At 38.9% G+C, this 22,429-nt stretch overlaps 1 protein-coding gene across 1 annotated transcript in view; it reads right to left on the reverse strand.

Moving 5' to 3' along the window:
• Window positions 1-22,429, reverse strand: part of LOC128653831 (multidrug and toxin extrusion protein 1-like) — a 185,272-nt gene that overhangs the window by 21,888 nt on the left and 140,955 nt on the right. The gene's annotated exons all lie outside the window — the stretch shown is intronic.

A 22,429-nucleotide genomic window follows, 5' to 3' on the forward strand; every position in this document is an offset into this window, starting at 1 on the left:
CATATGACATGCCTGATTTATTGTAATGTATACATTGATGGAAAAAAACAAAAAAACATTGTGTCACTAAATGCTTTCAATATTGAGTTTCTTAAAATTAAAATCCCACAATCTTTTCATCATTAACCTAATTTCTGTGTGTGACATCCTTAGCTGGGGTTGTGACAATGCAGTGCATCCCTACACTTCTAGGGCACAGCCATCTGATTAATTTATTTATATGAAATTATAGCAGTAAGAAATAAGACTATTTATATTTTTACTATATTAAAGGCACTGGAATGTATACACTCACCGGCCACTTTATTAGGTATACCTGTTCAATTGCTTGGTAACACAAATTGCTAACCAGCCAATCAAATGGCAGCAACTCAATGCATTTAGGCATCTAGTGGTGGTAAAGACAACTTGCTGAAGTTCAAACCGAGTATCAGAATGGGGAAGAAAGGGGATTTAAGTGACTTTGAACGTAGCATGGTTGTTAGTGCCAGACGGGCTGGTCTGAGTATTTAAAAAACTGCTGATCTACTGGGGTTTTCACGCACAACCATCTCTAGGGTTTACAGAGAATGGTCTAAAAAAAGAGAAAATATCCAGTGAGCGGCAGTTGTGTGAACGAAAATGCCTTGTTGATGTCAGAGAACAGAGGAGAATGGGCAGACTGGTTTGAGATGATAGAAAGGCAACAGTAACTCAAATAATCACTCGTTACAACCAAGGTATGCAGAATACCATCTCTGAACGCACAACACATCAAACCTTGATGCAAATGAGCTACAGCAGCAGAAGACCACACCGGGTGCCACTCCTGTCAGCTAAGAACAGGGAACTGAGGCTACAATTCGCATAGGCTCACCAAATTGGACAATAGAAGATTGGAAAAACGTTGCCTGGTCTGATGAGTCTCGATTTCAGCTGCAACATTAAGATTGTAGGGTCAGAATTTGGCGAAAACAACATGAAAGCATGGATCCATCCTGCCTTGTATTAACGGTTCAGGCTGGTGGTGGTGGTGTAATGGTGTGGAGGTTATTTTCTTGGCACACTCTGGGCCCCTTAGTACCAATTGAGCATCGTTTAAACGCCACGGCCTACCTGAGTATTGTTGCTGACCATGTCCATCCTTTTATGACTGCAGTGTACCTATCTTCTGATGGCTACTTCCAGTAGGATAATGCACCATGTCACAAAGCTCAAATCATCTTTAACTGGTTTCTTGAACATGACAATGAGCTCACTGTACTCCAGTGGCCTCCACAATCAACAGATCGCAATACAATAGAGCACCTTTGGGATTTGGTGGAATGGGAGATTTGTATTATGGATGTGCAGCCGACAATCTTCAGCAACTGTGTGATGCTATCATGTCAATATGGACCAAAATCTCTGAGGAATGTTTCCAACACGTTGTTGAATCTATGCCACAAAGATTTAAGGCAGTTGTGAAGGCAAAAGGGGGTCCAACCCCGTACTTACAAGGTGTACCTAATAAAGTGGCCAGTGAGTGTGTATATATATATATATATATATATATATATATATATATATATACACACACACATATATATATATATATATATATATAATTTTTATTTTTATTGAGCACAGTTCAAACATAATTAATTTGTTGTTAAAAACATCAAAATGAAATTTTAATGATTCAGAAAGCACAAGCAATTTTAAACACCTTTCCAATTTACTTCCATTAACAAAATGTGCACAGTCTTTTTATATTTAAACTTTGTGAGTCACCAGTTCCTACTAAGCATGTGCAAGAATTCACAGAATATACGTATATGCATTTGTGATTAGCTGATGTCTGTCACATGATGCAGTGTGAGTGGAAATAGACCTAACTTTGAAAATTGTCAGAAATAAATGTACTTCTCATTTAAAGTTGAGACTAAGGGATAGATTTTTCATATCCTGGTCTATAGCAAATCATGTCCGCCCTGCATCGTTAAATAGTGACAGCATACACTGTCAGCATTTAACATTGCACAAGCAGTTCTGGTGAACTGCTTGTGCAATGCCACCCCCTGCAGATTCGCGGCCAATCGGCTGCTAGCAGGGGGTGTCAATCAACCCGATAGTATAGGTTTGGGCGGATTGCTGTCTGCCGCCTCAGAGGCGGGGGACGAGTTAAGGAGCAGCAGTCTTAAGACCACTGCTTCTCAACTCCTGTTTCTGCCGAGCCTGAAGGCTCACATGGAAACAGGGGCATTAGGGTAGGGGCCATTCGGCCCTTAATAAATCAGCCCCCATGTGCTATTGCATTGTCTTGTTATCATGCATTTGTTGATTATACAAATCTACTGTATTTACTGTGTACGATTTGTGCGTTGATGTTATCTCAATAAATGATGATGAAGGTGATATCCTGTTTCTTTAGATTCTGTCCAGTAAAACTCCAGGATCAAATATATAGGATGTTTCTATTACCTTGCAAAAACACTTTTCTGTCTAGGTAGATTGTTAAGTCAGGATATTCTTCTGTAATTCTGATGGCTGTGGATTGAATAGCCTGTCAGTGACAGGGTCAGTTTCTGGCTGTGTGATGATCGATGGTCTCGCCTGACCGGAAGTGACGTCAGTGGTGGGCATTGCAGAAGAATATCCTGACTTAACCAACTACCTAGACAAAAAAAGTGTTTTTCCAAGGTAATAGAAACATCCTATATATTTGATCCTGGACTTTTACCGGACAGCACCTAAAGAAACAAGATATCACCTTCATCATCATTTATTGAGATAACATCAACGCACAAATCGTACACAGAACGTTTTGGCAAACAGGACATTTGCATACCCATTGCCAATTAACGTTCAACAGTCTACTTCCTTTTGGGACTGTTTAAAAAGGAGGACTTTAAATGTAACATCACAAATATTTGTTTTGAGTTTTTTAGATATTATCTAATAAAGTAGTTTTTAACAGCCACCTAGGTTGCCTCAAAACATAATTTGGCATTGCATAAATTATGCACTCCATTTTCCAGTAAACATAGGAGGAATTTTAAACCTTACCACTACTTTGTAAAGGTTTTTACCTATACAAGAAAATTGTACCATACTCCATAGAGGAAAAGTCTACCAACAAGAAGCGTACCATACTCCACGGGGAAGAAGTACATCACCTTTCACACAGGGAGGCTCACCATACCCAGCAGAAGGAAGGGTTTACCATACTCCGTAGAGAAGAAGCCACCCATACCCTTAGGTACTTGAAGAAGGAAGTACAACACTACAAGTGATAACCCAAACGGTAAAACAGCTTTAACACAGATAGGGATTAAATTCCCCTCCATGCTTCCAACATACCTCACATGTTTGAGGTTTTAAAAGGTGAGCAATATTTTTTCACTTTTTTTTGTCACACGACACACCAGTGCTTTCATACTTCACCATAATTTGTTTCTTTGTTTTTGTTCTCTCCCTTATATGAGCGCTGACATCTGAACCCCATACTTCACACACACACATATATTTATATATATATATATATATATTGGAATTCCAATGTTATTAAAGCTTTCAAGTAAAAAAAATGTTACAATCAATGGATCAACAGTAAAATATTATTGTGTAGCGAATATTGAGAAATCTTGTTCAGTTTTGTCACATACGCCAGTGCTCACCTGTTTTGCGGCGCTCACAAAGTCATTCTGTGGCGATCACGATACCTGAGGCCCCTGCTTCCCGGTCATTAGCCTCTCTAACTAATCCCGCAGCCGAGGTCACTGCAGCGGTACTTCAGTCTATCCAAGATAGCGACCACCATGCGGGAGAGCCGTTCACCATGGCGGAGCTTGAGAGCATGGTCGGAGGGTGGGGCAAGGAGAGTGAGGTAACCTACCTCCACTTATATTGACTTCAGGTAACAAATACCAACAGGTGAGGCCAGGTCATGTGATTCAATAACCCCTTTATAAGAAGAGCACGCCTGTCAGTCTGTGCTTGGTAGTTTTGCAACCTGCTTATGAACTCCTGGCATTTATTCCTTGTGAATCCTGTTTATTGTATTTTGTGACCTTTGCTTGTCCGTGTCTTCTCTGATTGTCGCCTGCCCTGACCTTTGGCCTGTTTGATGCTGATTTTGCCTAACCCCTTTTTGGATACCTTGTTCTCTGGACATTTGTTTGTGCTGTACTTGAGTTCCAGTTCCTGTTCTAATAAACCACTACAGGTTGTTACAAAGCAACCAAGCCATAAAAATGGAACTCACAGGAGCAGCTGAAGCCATAACCACTTTGACCCAACAGGTGGCGGTATTGACCCAAACATTACAAGAATTACAGACCAGTCACACCACCCTGCTTCAGCGTGAACAATTAAGAGCCAATGCTGTTCCATCTCCACCTACACCACCACCTCCCGCACAGCCTCCGCTGTCACCTACTGTTCCTGAGCCTGCAATTTCTATGCCTGAAAAATTTACTGGAAGCAAGTCTGAATTCTGAACCTTTATAACTGCTTGTGAATTGCTTTCTACTCTCAAACCACGTACATATCTCAATTTCTATATAAAAGTTTGGTCCACTATTACCCTACCCTCTGGTCAACCTCAAACCTGGGCTCATCATTTGTTACACAACAATAGTCCACATCTAGAGATTTGAGAATTTTTTGCAGCTGCTATGCATACTTTATATGATGACTGTCTGCTGCCAGAGCCGCCTTACGTTCCTTACGCCAAAACAGGCGTCCTGTCGAGGACTAAATAACAGACTTTCGTGAATTCTCTCCTGACACTGGTTTCAATGAGACAGGTCTTGTGGAACAGTTCCATCTAGGACTTTCAGAACTCTTAAAGGACGAATTGGCAAGAGTGGGCATTACCACCTCTCTGGAGGGACTAATTCTATTAGTAACTCAATTAGATAGACGTTTCCGTGAACGAAGAATGGAATGTACTCAAGCTCTACCACCTTTATGCCTCACAAGTTCTTCAGGAACACCTGATTCTTTCACAATCACATCTTAGGAACCAATGCAGATTGGTATGGTTCGTCGTCATCTATCTGAGGAAGAACGTAAAAGGCGTTGTTCATTAGGTCTTTGTCTGTATTGCGGAAAACTGGATCATCAGCTTAAAACTTGCCCAGTTCGCCCAACCTCTTCACCGGGTAAGGGAACTATTGCACATTTCTCCTGGAATACAGCAGCTCCCGCTATAACTACTTACCTATCTGTTTCTCTTTCCATACAGTGGGAAAATAAAGAACATGCCATTACAGCTATTATCGACTCTGGTGCTAGTGGATGCTCAATGGATCGAACTACTGCACAATCCTTGAAAATACCAATTAGGGACAAATACTATCCATAATTGTTATGTGTTGTAGACGGAACTCCTATCAAAACTGGTTCTGTCCGTCACAAAACAGATCCTATCCATTTACTTACCGGAGAACGCCATGTTAAAACACTTTGTCTTGATCTTGTACCCTCACCAATGTTTACCCTCATTCTCGGACTACCTTGGCTTTGTACCCATAATCCATTCATTGATTGGGAAAAAGGTACCCTCACATTTTCCTTGAACCATTGCAATACAACTTGTATGTTGTCTTGTTCTACCACCATAATGTCCCTCATGTCTCCAGCCTCTATCATTCGTCCTTAGAAATATATTGAATACTCTGATGTGTTCAATAAAAAGAATGCAGACGTCCTACCACCTAGACATCTATATGATTGCCCCATTGATCTACTCCCTGGGGCTCCCATTCCATATGGACATATTTTTCCACTTGCTGAAGCTGAACTAAAACACCTTAAAGGGACAGACAATTCCAAAAAAACTTTCATGATTCAAATAGGGCATGTAATTTTAAACAACTTTCCAATTTACTTTTAGCACCAATTTTGATTTGTTCTCTTGGTATTGTTAGTTGAAAGCTAAACCTAGGAGGTTCATATGCTAATTTCTTAGACCTTGAAGGCCGCCTCTAATTTTGATAGTTTTTCACCACTAGAGGGCGTTAGTTCATGTGTTTCATATAGATAACATTGAGCTCATGCACGTGAATTTACAGAGGAATGAGCACTGATTGGCTTAAATGCAAGTCTGTCAAAAGAACTGAAATAAGGGGGCAGTTTGCAGAGGCTTAGATACAAGGTTATCACAGAGGTAAAAAGTGTGTTATTATAACTGTGTTGGTTATGCAAAACTGACGAATGGGTAATTAAGGGATTATCTATCAAATTCTGGTGTTGACTGTCCCTTTAAAGAATATATTTCAGAAAACTTGGCCAAAGGATTCATTAGACACTCAACCCCACCTGTCGGGGCTGGGATCTTTTTTGTTGGCAAAAAAGATGGAGGTCTTCGTGCTTGTGTTGATTTCCATGCCATGAATAATATAACCATCAAAAAATGGTACCCCTTACCACTGATACCAGAGTTACTGGATCGGCTTTGGAGAGCTTCTATATTCACCAAAATAGATCTACATGGGGCATACAACCTAGTGCATATGCATGAAGAAGATGAGTGGGAGACGGCCTTCAGAACTTGTTATGGGAATTTTGAGTACCTGGTTATGCCCTTTGGTCTCTGCAATGCCCCTACCACCTTCCAACACTTCCTTAATGAAGTCTTCAGAGATGTTTTGGATTGTTTTCTTTTCATCTACCTAGATGATATCTTGGTATTCTCTGATTCTCCAATTCAATACACTGAACATGTAAAGAGGTTTCTTCAATGTCTTCGAAAACATGGGTTATATGCCAAATTGGAAAAATGTGTCTGAAACAAATAGGGTAGAATTCTTAGGGTATGTCATCACCCCTGGTTGTATAGAAATGGACTCTGGTAAAGTCAAGACCATCCTAGATTGGCCCAGTCCCAAAGATAAAAAAGCCGTACAAAGATTTATGGGATTCACAAACTTTTATCAACGATTAATACGTAAATTCTCCCAAATATGTGCCCCTATTACTATCCTCACCAAGAAACAAGATAAGTTCACCTGGACACCCCAAGCTCAGGAAGCCTTCCACACTCTTAATAAACTCTTTACTCAAGCTCATATAGTGGTACAACCAAATACCTCCAAGCTTTCTTTCTTGAAGTGGATGCTTCCAACATAGCAGTAGGAGGTGTTCTATCACAACGAGGAGACAAAGATGAACGCCTTCATCCTGTGACCTTCTTTTCCTGTAACTTGACACCTCCTGAAAAGAACTATGATGTGGGGGAAAGAGAATTGCTTGCTATCAAATGTACCTTAGAAGAATGGCAACATCTATTGGAGGGGTCCTCCTTTCCCATCACAGTGTACACTGATCACCGCAATCTAGAGTATCTACCTTCAGCTAAATGCCTTAAGCAATGACAAGCCAGATGGGCCCTATATTTCTCTCGATTTCCTCTACAGATCACTTATCTGAATTGGAGAATCAGAGAATGCCAAGATGTTGTCTAGGTAGATGACAAGAAAGGAATCCAAAACATCTCTGAAGACTTCATTAAGAAAGTGTTGGAAGGTGGCAGGGGCATTGCAGAGACCAAAGGGCAGATCACTTATCGACCAGGCTCAAAGAACCAAAAGCAGATGCTTTATCTCGAATGCATGACAACATAGAACCAGAATCCACTTCCCTAGAGAACATTCTATCACCTCAGAATTCAAAATTTGAAAATGTATCCTACCTAGGATAGATCCACCACTTACTTTGAAACAAGGCTTATGGTACTATTGTTCCCAAATATTTGTTCCCCACCTCTTCAACCAGAGATTCTCAATCTGTTCCATGACTCTATAACTGCAGGCCATGGAGGTATCACTAGAACTTTAAACAGTATTACTCATTACTTCTGGTGGCCTAGTGTTAAACAAGATACCAAACACTATATCCTTTCTTGTGATGTATGTGCTTGTACAAAAACTCTTAACACCAAACCCACTGGGCTCTTACATCCTGTCTTGTTAGCCTCTGGTCCATGGACGGATATTGCCATGGACTTCATAGTGGATTTACCACTTACTAGAAGTCTACCGCCTTCATGGTGTACCCTGTTCTATCATCACTGACCGGGGTACACAATTTACATCACGTTTCTGGTCTCATTTTTGTAAACATCTACAGATACAACAGAGCATATCTTCAGCCTATAATCCTCAGTCCAATGCCCAAACTGAAGGAACCAATCTGACCTTGAACAATATCTTCGTTGTTACACTTCATACCTATAGGATGATTGTTATTGTTGCTGCCAACTGCTGAGTTTTCATACAACAACCACGTTCACCATTCTACAAAATATACACCTTTTTATGCTAACTATGGTTACCATCCTCTTGCCTTGCCAGATCTTCCATGTCCGACAAATGTTCTTGATGTTGCCCAACAAATGAACACCTTAAGACAACACAGACAATTGTTACAACAAGCCTTAAGCATGGCTCAACAATGCCATAAGAGAAATGCAGATAAACTAAGATCTCAGGAACCCCCCTATATGCCAGGAGATAAGGTCTGGCTGTCAACTCACAATTTACGTTTGTCCTGTCCATTCAAAAAATTAGGACCACATTACATAGGACCATTCAAGATAACCAAGATGATCAATCCAGTAGCTCTTCGTTTGGATCTTCCTCCAACGTATAAATTACACCCTGTCTTCCAATGTCTCTCTATTTACGCCATGGAAACCCAATAGGTTTCCTTTGCGTAATTACACTTCACCTGCTCCAATTATGGTCAACAGCCCCCAAAGAAAATGAGGTCCAGGAAATCTTAGATTCCAGAAGACACCAAGGCCATCTAGAGTACTACATTCATTGGAAAGGTTATGTTCCAGAGGAACGATCTTGGGAGCCAGCCAAGAATGTTCATGCACCAGCTAATATAAAGGCATTTCATCGAAAACATCCTAGTAGACCTATGCCAGTCTGCGCCCTGAGGTCGCGCCTGCTGAGGAGGCTCTGTCTCATACGCCGGTGCTCACCTGTTCTGTGGCATTCACAAAGTCATTCTGTGGTGATCACAATACCTGAGGCCCCTCCTCCCCAGTCATTAGCCTCTGTAACTCAGCCAGCAGCTGAGGTCACTGCAGCGGTTCTTCTTTCTATCCAAGATGGTGGCCTCCATGAGTGAGGTAACCAAGATGGCGCAGAGTCCTACCTACACTTATATTGACTTCAGGTAACTCCTACCAACAGGTGAGGCCAGGTCATATGATTCAGTAACCCCTTTATAAGCAGAGCATGCCTGTCAGTCAGTGCTTGGTTGTTTTGCATCCTGCTTATGAACGCCTGATGTTTATTACTTGTAAATCCTGTTTATTGCATTTTGTGACCTTTGCTTATCCCTGTTTTCTCTGATTGCCGCCTCCCCTGACCTTTGGCCTGTTTGACGCTGATTTTGCCTCACCCCTTTTTGGATACCTTGTTCTCTGGACATATGTTTGTGCTTACTGCTGCTTTTCTGCACTTGAGTTCCAGTTCCTGTTCTAATAAACCTCTACAGGTTTGTACAAGTTTAAAGAGCCATTGATACCTGTTGTAAAACGTAGGAAGTATGAATTTGAAAATAGCGCTCATTTATTTTCTTTTATCATTTATATTTATTTTCTTCTCATGGTTTACGGCACATTATCTTGATATCCAGCTGTACTAGTTGGAATGTGTAAAGAAAATCGTCAGAGTCCTCATTTAGGGGACGATGATAAAAGGATAGTTAGACCCATGAGAAATTACCATTTTGTCTTGCCAGTCTCGCAATCTGTGTGTTTGGCGATATTTTATAAAAAAGTGGGCTGACTCTCTCTTTCCTGACAAGAGGCAAATTGCCTTCCGTATGAAAGAATACTGATTGTTGTGTGAGAAAAAATCCACCCACTTCGTCAGTGAACTTCAATCTTGGCAGTGGGGCGATGGCAGGATCCCATAAGCTCTGTTCGTGCCAAAATGCAAACTGACCAACAGAGGCACCACTGGTGTCTTGTCTGAGATAGAACCAGGAACTATAGGTTCAGAGCCCAGTTTGCTCTGTTTGTGCCACTAAAAGATGTTTACTTGCAAAGAATTATGCAAGAATATTATCATCAGCAGGTGTGTCTCCCAGCTCCACTCTCTCTGGATGTCAGCCAATCAGGGAACTGCTCTCTGGCTATATATTGAGCAATCTATGCCTTTACTTCTGGCATTGGAGTCTTTCATGTGTTTGTGGTTCTGGTTCCTGTTTGTTGCTAGATTTCCTGCTTGTGACCTTGCCTAAGTTTGGATACTTGCTACCTGCCTTTGAACTTGAACTGTCCTGACGTTTTATCTGCATTTGGCAGAGTTAGTACTTTTGCTTCAACTTTCCCTGTTGCAATTCTCCAGCTCCAGTACCTTACTGCCTGCGGTGCCTATTTGTTTGTCCTGTCTTCAGCACTGCCTTTGTCTGCTGCTGCTTGCAGACTGTATTCAGTACCCTGGTATTCCTTGCTTTGCCCAGAAGAGGGCACTCTGATTTGCTTAGTCCAGAAGTAGGCACTCAGTTTTCTGGACCCAGAAGCTGGCATTCCCTTTTGCTTGGCCTAGGAGTGGACACTTTTTTTGCATGGTATTGTTTTGCTTGGGCCAGTTGCGGGCACTCCCTTTTGCTTGGTATCCTTTTTCTTGGCCCAGAAGTGGGCACTCTCTTTAGCTTGGCCAAGGAGCAGGTAATCCCTTTCACTTGGTATCCTTTTGCTTGGTTCTGAAGAAGGTACTCCGTTTTGTTTGTGGGTATATTGTATATGTGTATGCAGTTCCTTACATGTATGATACTGTAAAATACATAATATGTTTGTTCATTTCTTTTTAGAAAGACGATTCTGTGTACAGGATTCTAATAACCCATAGAAAACAGTAGCCATGGCTCCTGCATGACAGTGCATACATCATTGAATTTGTAATCTGTAAAAAACATTCACAAATGCGCACAGGCAGCAGGGTCACAAATTAAAGTTTAAACGAAGTGAAAATACTGTTTAATATATATATATATAGTGTTGTGCATAGAAATTATTGATTTACAATCATGGATTAAAATCAAATATAATAAAATTCCATTTGATATTTCGAAAGTAGGCAGTTATTAAATGACAAATTGTTTTTTAGCAGCTTTTCGGTTGAAAGCACGTTAGCAGCAGCAGGTTTTTAACAAATATGATATGGCAGTGTGATCACTCGAGAAATTCGGATCCCAATTTAGCTGCGGAGCAAAAAACATTTTCTCTCAAAGTAGACACCTTTTGCAGATATAACAGGTAAACATTGTGGCATTATTTCTACAATAGAAATCAAATATTGTTCAGAAAGTTTTTCCGAACATTATTGCAGAGGTTCCCACAAATGTGTTGCACTTGTAGGTTGCTTTGCTTTCACAATTCTGTGCAGTTCCTCCCCAACCAGCTTGATGGGGTTTAACTCTGGAGCTTATGTTAACCATTTTATGATTTGAAGCTTACCATCTTGTTTTTTTCTTTTTAGGTAGTTCTGACATTGAGTCCTATTTATCAAGCCATCAACTGTGCTGCATTCGCTGGCACCAATACGCTCACCTGACATCGCCTAACATCGCTGCCGTGGACCTGAATACGCTCTCCATATTTAACAAAACAACTGTCAAAAATACGCCCACTAAGTATGGGGCGATGAGCAGCGGACTGTTGTTAACTAACAGTCATCAATCTTGCTCCTATTCGGCTTTTTCCCAGCTTTATTTGTATACTGTCACTAAGCACTGCCACTATACTAAACTGTTTAACCCCTATCCCGCCGCTCTCGGAGCCCACCGCCACTCTAATAAAGTTATTAACCCCTATTCCGCCGCTCCCGGAGCCCACCGCCACCTACATTATGTTATTAACCCCTAATCTGCTGCCCCCTACACCGCCGCCACCTACATTATGTTATTAAACCCTATCATGCCGCTCCCGGAGCCCACCGCAACGAAATAAATTTATTAACCCATAAACCGCCAGCCCCCCACATCGCCATAAACTAAATTAACCTATTAACCCCTAAACCTAACAACCTTTATATTAAATATTAACTCATCCCTATCTTATAATAAATTTAAACTTACCTTTAAAATTACATTAAACTATATTAAACTAATAATTAATCTACCCTAACTTTTATACTAAAATTACATTAAACTACAAATTAAATTAAATATATTATATATTTAAACACCTAACCCTACTCAAATAATTATATCTACACTAAAAAATTACTAAGTTACAAAAAACTAACAACTAAGTTACAAAAAATAACAAACACTAAGTTCCAAAAAAAATAAACACTAAGTTACAAAAACTAAAAAATAAATTATCAAAGATTTAAACTAATTACACCTAATCTAAGGGCCCTATAAAAAGAAAAAAGCCCCCCCAAAATAAAAAAAAACCCTTAACCTACAATAAACTACAAATAGCCCTTAAAAGGGCCTTTTGCGGGGCATTGTCCCAAAGAAATCAGCTCTTTTACCTGTAAATAAAAAATACAAATACCCCCCCAACAGTAAAACCCACCACCCACACAACCACCCCCCCAAATAAAATCCTAATCTAAAAAAACCTAAGATCCCCATTGCCCTGAAAAGGGCATTTGGATGGGCATTGCCCTTAAAAGGGCATTTCGCTCTATTGCTGCCCAAAGCCCTAACCTAAAAATAAAACCCACCCAATACACCCTTAAAAAATCCTAACACTAACCTCAGAAGATTCACTTACAGTTTTGAAGAGCCGACATCCATCCTCAATGAAGCCGGGAGAAGTTCTGAACGAAGCGGCAAGAAGTCCTCAACGAAGCCAGGAGAAGTCTTCATCCAAGCGGCCGAAGTCTTCCTCCAAGCCCGCAGAAGACTTCACCAAGACGGCATCTTCTATCTTCATCCATCCGGCGTGGAGCGGCTCCATCTTCAAGACATCCGACGCGGAGCATCCTCTTCAATCGACGGCTTCTTCGGAATGAAGGTTCCTTTAAATTACGTCATGCAAGATGGCGTCCCTTAGATTCCCATTGGCTGATAGAATTCAGAATTAAGGTTGAAAAAATCCTATTGGCTGTTGCAATCAGCCAATAGGATTGAGCTGGTATTCTATTGAAGTTCAATCCTATTGGCTGATTGCAACAGCCAATAGGATTTTTTCAACCTTAATTCCGATTGGCTGATAGAATTATATCAGCCAATCGGAATCTAAGGGACGCCATATTGAATGACGTCATTTAAAGGAACCTTCATTCAGAAGAAGCCGTTGATTGAAGAGGATGCTCTGCGTCAGATGTCTTGAAGATGGAGCCGCTCCGCGCCGGATGGATGAAGATAGAAGATGCCGTCTGGTTGAAGACTTCTGCGGGCTTGGAAGAAGACTTCGGCCGTTTGGATGATGACTTCTGACGGCTTTTTGGAGGATGGATGTCGGATTTTCAAAACTGTAAGTGAATCTTCTGGGGTTAGTGTTAGGATTTTGTAAGGGTGTATTGGGTGGGTTTTATTTTTAGGTTAGGGTTTTGGGCAGCAATAGAGCTAAATGCCCTTTTAAGGGCAATGCCCATCCAAATGCCTTTTTCAGGGCAATGGGGAGCTTAGGTTTTTTTAAATTAGGTTTTTATTTGGGAGGTTGATTGTGTGGGTGGTGGGTTTTACTGTTGGGGGGTATTTGTATTTTTTATTTACAGGTAAAAGAGCTGATTTCGTTGGGACAATGCCCCGCAAAAGGCCCTTTTAAGGGCTATTTGTAGTTTATTATAGGTTAAGGGTTTTTTTTATTTTGGGGGGGCTTTTTTATTTTCATAGGGCCCTCAGATTAGGTGTAATTAGTTTAAATTTTTGATAATTTCTTTTTTATTTTTTGTAACTTAGTGTTTATTTATTTTTTGTATCTTAGTGTTTGTTATTTTTTGTAACTTAGTTGTTAGTTTTTTGTAACTTAGTAATTTTTTAGTGTAGATTTAAATTATTTGAGTAGGGTTAGGTGTTTAAATATATAATACAGTTAATTTAATTTGTAGTTTAATGTAATTTTAGTATAAAAGTTAGGGTAGATTACTTAATAGTTTAATATAGTTTAATGTAATTTTAGTATAAAAGTTAGGGTAGGTTAATTATTAATTTAATATAGTTTAATGTAATTTAGTATAATAGTTAGGGTAGATTAAATTAATTAGTAGTTTAATATAGTTTAATTTAAATCTAAAGGTAAGTTTAAATTTATTATAAGATAGGGATGAGTTAATAATTAATATAAAGTTAGCGGGTTGTTAGGTTTAGGGGTTAATAGTTTAATTTAGTTTATGGCGATGTGGGGGCTGGCGGTTTAGGGGTTAATAGGTTTAGTAAGTGCTAGTGATGTGGTAGGCCAGGGGTTTAGGGGTTAATACATTTATTTAGTTGCTGTGGGGTCCGGGAGCGGCAGGATAGGGGTTAATAACTTTATGTAGGTGGCGGCGGTGTAGGGGGCACCAGATTAGGGGTTAATAAGTATAATGTAGGTGGCGGCGGTGTCAGGGGCGGCAGATTAGGGATGTTTAGACTCGGGGTACATGTTAGGGTGTTAGGTGTAAACTTAAATTTTATTCTCCCATAGGAATCAATGGGATATCGGGAAGCAGTGAACATGAGCTTTCGCTGTTTTCAGACTCCCATTGATTCCTATGGCATCCGCCGCCTCCAGGGCGGCGGATTGAAAACCAGGTACTCTGGGCCGGAATAGATGCAAGCGTACCTGGTAGTAATTTGATAACTAACAAAAGTAGTCAGATAGTGCCGAATATGCATTTGGAACATCTGTAGTCGCATTGATCTGTGTCGGACTGAAACCGGCGGATCGTATGTTACATCACAAATTTCTACTTTTGCTGGTCTGTAGGCTTTGATAAATAAGGAGAATCAAGCTCGCCACAATTACACTGCGGAATTACAGCGTATTTGCGGTTGACGGCTTGATAAATAGGCCCCATAGCCTAAAGCTAAGTTTTGGTTCATTATCTTCTTGAAGTAGGATAAACACCAAATACTACAAAATGCTGTCATAGTCTTTTTGGATTAACCGACATTTACTCTGTAATGAGTATGGGTTAAGTTTGAATATACATTAAGACAGCCCCGACTATTGAGCTCCTCCTTCATGTTTGATAGTTGGTGTCAAACAAAGAGGAACCACCTTTTTGCCTACTGAACTGTGTGGTGAACTGAAATGTCCAAATTTGGATTATTTGGTCCATAGGACCTTCTTCCAGTCTTCAGTAGTCCACTGGAAGTGTTCCATTGCCCAGGCAAGCCACATAACATGTCAAGCCAGTAGCTTAATGTTTTCTTTTCACAGTTAAAAGTTAGTCTTGCTAACTTTATCCTTAGTTAATTGCCTTTTAATCACCATTATGAAATAAGTGTAGTACTCCATACAGTACAATGCTGTCCAAATATTGCTTAAGATGTTTTAGTAACTGGATATGTGCATTTATGCACATTGGGAACAAAAAATATGCGGAAGAAGGCGACTACAAGCTTAATTTGGCTCTTTTAAGAACCAGATTTATTCTTGTGTAAGGGCAGCTCAATGAGATCTGTGCTGCACTTTTACAAGAATAAATCCGGCTCTGAAAAGAGCAGAATGCAGCTTATGGCCGCCTTTTTCTGCATTCGTTATCTCCTGACGTGCATGAATGCACATATCTATTGGTAACACAGCCTATGCAACACTACTTATTTACAGATAGAGGGTTTATAAGTAATCAGCAAAAATTGGGACATCTGTAGGACTTGTTAGCTTCAAATTTCAAAGCCCAATTTACTTCCATTGCTGCAGAACATCTGTAACTTGTTAACTAATTACTTGTTCCCTGAAAAGGGTTTTGTCTATAACTCTGAAATGTACATTATTTTCAGTTTTTGGTAAGCTTAGCTTGTTTCTTTATCCTCTGTCAGTTTACCCCTTACCTTAACAGTTCAAGGTTATTCAATGGACTTGAACTAAATGGAGTTCTAAAACATTTTACCAGTAAATGGTATATCTTTTAAAATACAGACAGTCAAGAGGACACTTAATTAAGGTGCTGTATTTTCCTCTTAGTTGATAATACATGTTTAAATTATTTTATTTGAATTGCTTGTAAAATATAAAATAGCAAACAGTATAACGTTATTTCCATGACAAAAATGATATGGATGACCAAACACAAATAACCATACGCCCAAAGTAATCCTATTGTGTTAAACCGCCAAATACATTGAAGCCATCCATCTACATGAGGGACCCTCCCAACATGGTAACCCATCAAGGATACAACTCCTAGGCCTCTAAGGTCAAGGTATGTTGGTGCCTTAACAATTGTTGAGCATTGCCTTATCTTCAGCAGCAAGTATGCCCAAATCTAAGGGGTAGATTTATCAAAGCTTCAACTGATAATACGCTGGAATTCCATGTCAAATTTGACGTGAGATTGATCCGCCATAGTTAACAAAGCGTCAAGATCGTCAAATGTTAAAACATCTGACGTAATATACTCTCCCGCGATCTCATTCCAACGCACATCGATGCTTGCGTCATTTCAGATGTTTTGAATTCATATTCGACTCTATTTGACCCTCTTCCCAATTTATCAAACATTCAACAGGTACGTTTGCGTCAATTCCGACGCAGCGTACCTATCATTCAAACCGTCACCCTTGAGGCCGCGAATGCCATAGAAATCAATGGGAGTCTGAAAACACAGAAAGGTTATGTTCGATGATGCAAGACAATGAAGCATATTAGAAAATAAAAGTAAATTAGAAACTTTATTAAGATTGTATACTCTTTCTAAATCAAACAATATTATTGCTCCAAATTTGGTGCAAAGTATTGCTCCAAATTTGGTGCACTAGTAGATATAGGGATACAAATTAAATAAGTACATTACTATTTATGGATTATGTTACATCTTTGTCTCTCATTACAAAGTAAGGGGACAATATTATTGCTCCAAATTTGTGTGCGAAATATTGCTCCAAATTTGGTGTGAAATATTGCTCCAAACTTGGTACAAAGTATTGCTCCAAACTTGGTGCACTAGTAGATATAGAGATAAAAATTAAATACATAACATAATATAGCTAACTTCCTTTAATTTAAATTTTTTTTTTTTATAAATCTATTAGCACCATGTTTAAGACATGTAATACAAGTCCCACTCTTCACTTTGCACTAAATTTGACACAACACTTTTAGCACCAAATTTGATGCAATACTCCTATTGTATTTATTTGCAAATGGATATTTTAAGAGCTGGGCCAATTTTCTCTGTGCACCTGTGTTACCCCATCCTGATTGCAGTCTAGTTTTAAACACCACCCCTACACAGGTGTTATAAAATGGGCTGGCATATAAATGACATTTCTTAATGAAAATTAAATTCAAGAGAAGGAAGAAAAACACTGAAAATAGCATGACAGTAAAGTGGTGATGTTAATTTCTGCTGTATCTGAAGCATGACAGTTTAATGTTAGGTAAACTATCCCTTTGAGCTATCAGTTTAAGATTATATTGAATCAAACATCATTCGAATTTTAAAATCATTGTCTCTAAAGTATTACATTGTGTGTTCTAATGTCATCATCAATGTTTAACTGTAATACTAATTTCACATGTACATACTTTCAAAGTATAATACACAATGTAACAAATGACACTTACAAGTTCTGATGAGTGATCAATGACACAAATATCGAGCAATATGATTAGGTAGTGATAGTATAAAATGTATATTTAAATCAGATTGGCTGATGTCATAAATCATGGGATTATGCATTTCCCAATCAAAAGTAGTGGAAACTTTCATTAGTTTGTGGGTTGTTTAGGAGTATTGCGTCAAATTTGGTGCGAAAAGTGTTGCGTCAAATTTGGTGCGAAGTGGAGAGTGGGACTTGTATTACATTCCTTAAATATGGTGCAAATAGATTTATCAAAAAAAAAAAAAAAAAAAAGGAAGTTAGCTATATTATGTATTTCATTTTTATCCCAATATCTACCCTAGTGCATCAAGTTTGGAGCAATAGTTTGCACCAAGTTTGGAGCAATACTTCGCACCAAATTTGGAGCAAGAAATATTGTTTGATTTAGAAACAGTATACAATTTTAATCCAGTTTCTAATTACATGTTATATTTGCAATTATTCATGCTCAGAATAATATTAAATTTACACTATATACATATAGTGGTATAAATAAACACAGAGATATGAAAGACAACCCCTAATCTGCCGTCATTATCCAATAGAATGAGAGCTGCTTAAATCCTATTGGCTGATTTGAACAGCCAATAGGATTTTAGCAGCTCTAATTCCTATTGTCTGATTCAAATTTTTCAGCCAATAGGAATGCAAGGGACGCCATTATGAAACGACTCCCTTGCATTAAAGATTCAGTGTACGACGGCGACCGTATGAAGAGGATGCTCCGCGCCGGATGGGATCAAGATAGAAGATGCCACCTGGATGAAGATAGAAGAGGCCGTCTGGATGAAGACTTCTCATCGCCTGGATGAGGACTTCTCTACCTGGATGAAGATAGTAAAGACCACCTGGATGAAGACTTCTCGCTGCCTGGATGAGGACTTCACCAACTGGATGAAGATAGAAGAGACTGCCTGGATAAAGACTTCTCGACGCCTGGATGAAGATCGTTCAAGCGGTATTTCAAAAACTGTAAGTGGATCGTCAGGTGTTAGTGTTAGTTTTTTTTGAAGTTTTTTTTGGGTGTTTTTATTTTTTAGATTAGGGTTTGGGCAGAAAAATAGCTAAATGCCCTTTTAAGGGCAATACCCATACAAATGCCCTTTTCAGGGCAATGGGTAGCTTAGGTTTTTTAGATAGTTTTTTTTATTTTGTGGGTTTGGGGGGTGGGGCTTTGTAATGTTAGTGGGTCTTTGTAATTTTTTTCAGGTAAAAGAGCTGTTTAACTTAGGGCAATGCCCTTTTTAAGGGCTATTGGTAGTTTATTCTAGATTAGGTTTTTTATTTTGGGGTGTTTTTTTTAAATAGGTATTAGAATAGGAATAATTTTTATTATTTTTTTTAAATTTTTTTTTGAGGTTTTGCATTATAAACAAACATTAATAAGTAACACATTTCACATAGAACATAATACAATAGTGAGAAGATGGCAGAATAAGTAAGATTCCAAGTAAATAGTATAGTATGAGCCTCTAAAACCTCAGTTATATAATTGTAGCAGATTTCATAGATGACTAATTGATATAGGACAAACTAATAAATTATGATAGCCATATCAAAGGCCCTATAGTGCCCAAAAGCACAAAGGGGTATAAGTTTAGCAGTGGATAAGCACCGCTTAAGATGTATACTCTAAGCGCTAACAGTGAGATGTAAACTTGTTTTAAATCCAAGAAATTGTTACTAGAGGGGTATGGTGGGTTTAGATATAGGAGGAACTATAGGAATATGCTTAATCTGGAGGGGAATTGTGACAAGGCGGAACAAACTAGTTTATTATGATAAAACTTGCTATGGGTCCATGTAATCTTTTGGCTATGTCACCCACACAGTTGGGGAATTCTACAGAGGTGTGATAGCATGTACATAAGCTCGATTGAGGTGACATGTCCGCTTTTGTGGTGATGAATGTGGAGTATTTAATTAAGCCTATTAGCTAGCGGATGTGAGGTAAGTTGCTGTAACTATTGTTTGCATAGTTCAAGGCATCAGAGTAAAGAAAGAGAGTGCTATAGGGGTCTACCGTGTTCATATGCACATAAACTGTACCTCAAGTTATCCCCTGACAAAAATTAGTACCACAGGTTGCTGGGAGTCTCATTAAGTCATATTTATATGATAACAGAGTAGTTAGGAATCTAAAGGCTACTTTGCGACACGAAAATCCAAACAAATTAAATATAAACAGATAACAAGCATTAGCAAATTCTGAGTTATACTCTGAGCACTAATAGTGAGATGTAAACTTGCTTAAGAACCCAGAAAGTGTTACTAGATGGGTATGGTGGGTATTAATACTATATAGATATGCTTAATACAAAGGGAATTGTGACACGCCGGAATAAACTAGCTTATTGTGACAAAGCAAGGGAACTTGCTATGGGTTCATGTAGCCTTTTGGATGTGTCACCCACATAGTTGGGTAATTCTACAGGGGTATGCTTGTATATACATAAGCTCGTTTAAGGTGACCTATGTTGACTTTTATAATGATGAATATGGAGTACTTAAGCCTATTAGCTAGTGGGTGGGAGGCAGGTTGCTGTATCTATTGTTTACACAGTTCAAAGCATCAGAGTATGGAGAGAGTGCTATAGGGGCCTACAATGTTAATATACACATTAACTATACCTCACGCTGAAAATACATTAAAATTATCTTATACATATAAATTAAAACTTGATGAAGCAGATTATTGTAAGAATGCACCAAACACAAACAGGAGCGTAAAATTTAGCTAGCATAGTATAAAAATTGTTTGCATAGTACACAGGGATACTTGGTCTAGGATTCTTTATGAATGGCGGTAGAACTAGTCCATTTTTATGCAAGTTAGGTATCTACAGGCTACTTTGCAACACAAAAATCCAAACAAATGAAATAGAAACAGACAAAAAGCATTGGAAAATTCTAACTAAATTCCCAAACATGTATTGGAACTCTGTTCTAGGAGTATTAAGGAAAGAATCCTCTAAAGTGGGTAAATATTTTCTTTAAGCTACACCAGATCTGAAGTCTGTCTGAGCATATCGGTAAATGACAAGCTTGTTAAATATGTCATTCAACTAGCAGGGGAATAGGGGTCCAGTTACTAAGCCTCTCACCTCCCACTCCAAATGTCCCTCAGCAATAGGTAGAATAAACCCTGGAGCTCGCCGGTGAGAGTCAGCCGCACCTCCTCGGTACAAGTCCGGGAGTAGTAGATTGAGTCTCAGTTTATCACAAGAGCATGGGATGGGGGGAGTCAAGCACTGTGGATTCTGCCAGTTATAGATCAGGCAAGGCCCCTCATCAAAGGTGGGAATGTCCCGGCTCTTCAGCGGCAAAACTTCAGCTAGTGATGAAAAGCTGTCAGCGCAGTACCGATCAGTTTTGTCATCTATGCCATTTTTTGGAAGATACTCCAAAGCCCCACCGGGCCTCTCCTTCACAAGTAATGGAGGCTGCTTTATGATGAGCATATATTCCGTCAGCTCCATAGAATCAATTCCATGGCTTGTAGGTTCCATGGCTTGTAGGTTGGCGTGTTTCTGATAGTTGTCGTGAGATCGTTGAACCTCCTTACAGCTTTGCGCTCCAGTTCCTCCAGTAGAATGGATATATTTAGATAAGATTCCTTCATCTTGGATCTGTAGAAAGGTGGCTTTACCCGACTAATTGTCAAGCCGGAGGTGGGGGGGTGATGGTAAAATGGTTCAGGCCTTTGGTCGGATTGGATCTATTGATAGTAGAATCTACAAGATAATGGTATCAGTCGACTCTCGATCATCTCCTTTGTTAACATTCAAAGTTATATAGCAGGATGGCTAATTAGTTGTATAATAGTCAATAGACTAAGTTAGATTGCCGTAGGAGCCCCTAAGTTTAGCATCCGATCATTGCTTCGGCTTGGACACGCCCACAATTTTTATTATTTTTGATCATTTGTTTGTTATATTGTGTAATGTATTTTTTTTGCATTGGGGTGTTTTTTTTTAGATTAGGGATTGGGCAGCAAAAGAGCTAAATGCCTTTTTTAAGGGCAATGCCCATACAAATGCCCTTTTCAGGGCAATGGGTAGATTAGGTTTTACTTTATTTTTATTTTGTGGGTTTGGGGGGTGGGGGTTTGTATACTGTTAGGGGGTGTTTGTTTTTTTTGTAGCAAAAGAGCTGTTAACTTTAGGGCAATGCTCTACAAAAGGCCCTTTTAAGGCCCCCAAAAGGCCATTTTAAGGGCCCTTGGTAGTTTATTATAGATTAGGTGTTTTTTTTTTTTTTTTTTTAGGGTATTAGAATAGGAATAATTTTTATTGTTTTGTATAATTTCATTTGTTATTTTTTGTAATGGTAGTTTTTTTTATATTCTTTGTAATTTTAGTGTTTTTAATTTTTTGTAATGTTAGGTTTTAGTGTAAGGCAGCTTAGGTTTTTTTTTTTTTAACTAGTTTACTAACTAGTCTACCTAGTTAAAATAAATAAAAACTTACCTGTGAAATAAAAATAAAACCTAAGCTAGCTACAATATAACTATTATTTATTGTATTGTATTGTATTGTATTTTATTGTAGCTAGCTAAGGTTTTATTTCACAGGTAAGTTTGTATTTAGTTTTAAAGGTATTTTAAGGTATTATTTAGTTAATAATTGTAACTTTAGTTTAGCTCTATTTTAATTATGTTAACGTTAGGGGATGTTAGGGTTAGGGTTAGGTTTAGGGGTTAATATAGTTTAACATAGTTTAATTTAGGTTG

The sequence above is a fragment of the Bombina bombina genome, chromosome 3 (genome assembly GCF_027579735.1).
Source record: "Bombina bombina isolate aBomBom1 chromosome 3, aBomBom1.pri, whole genome shotgun sequence".
NCBI lineage: Eukaryota > Metazoa > Chordata > Amphibia > Anura > Bombinatoridae > Bombina > Bombina bombina.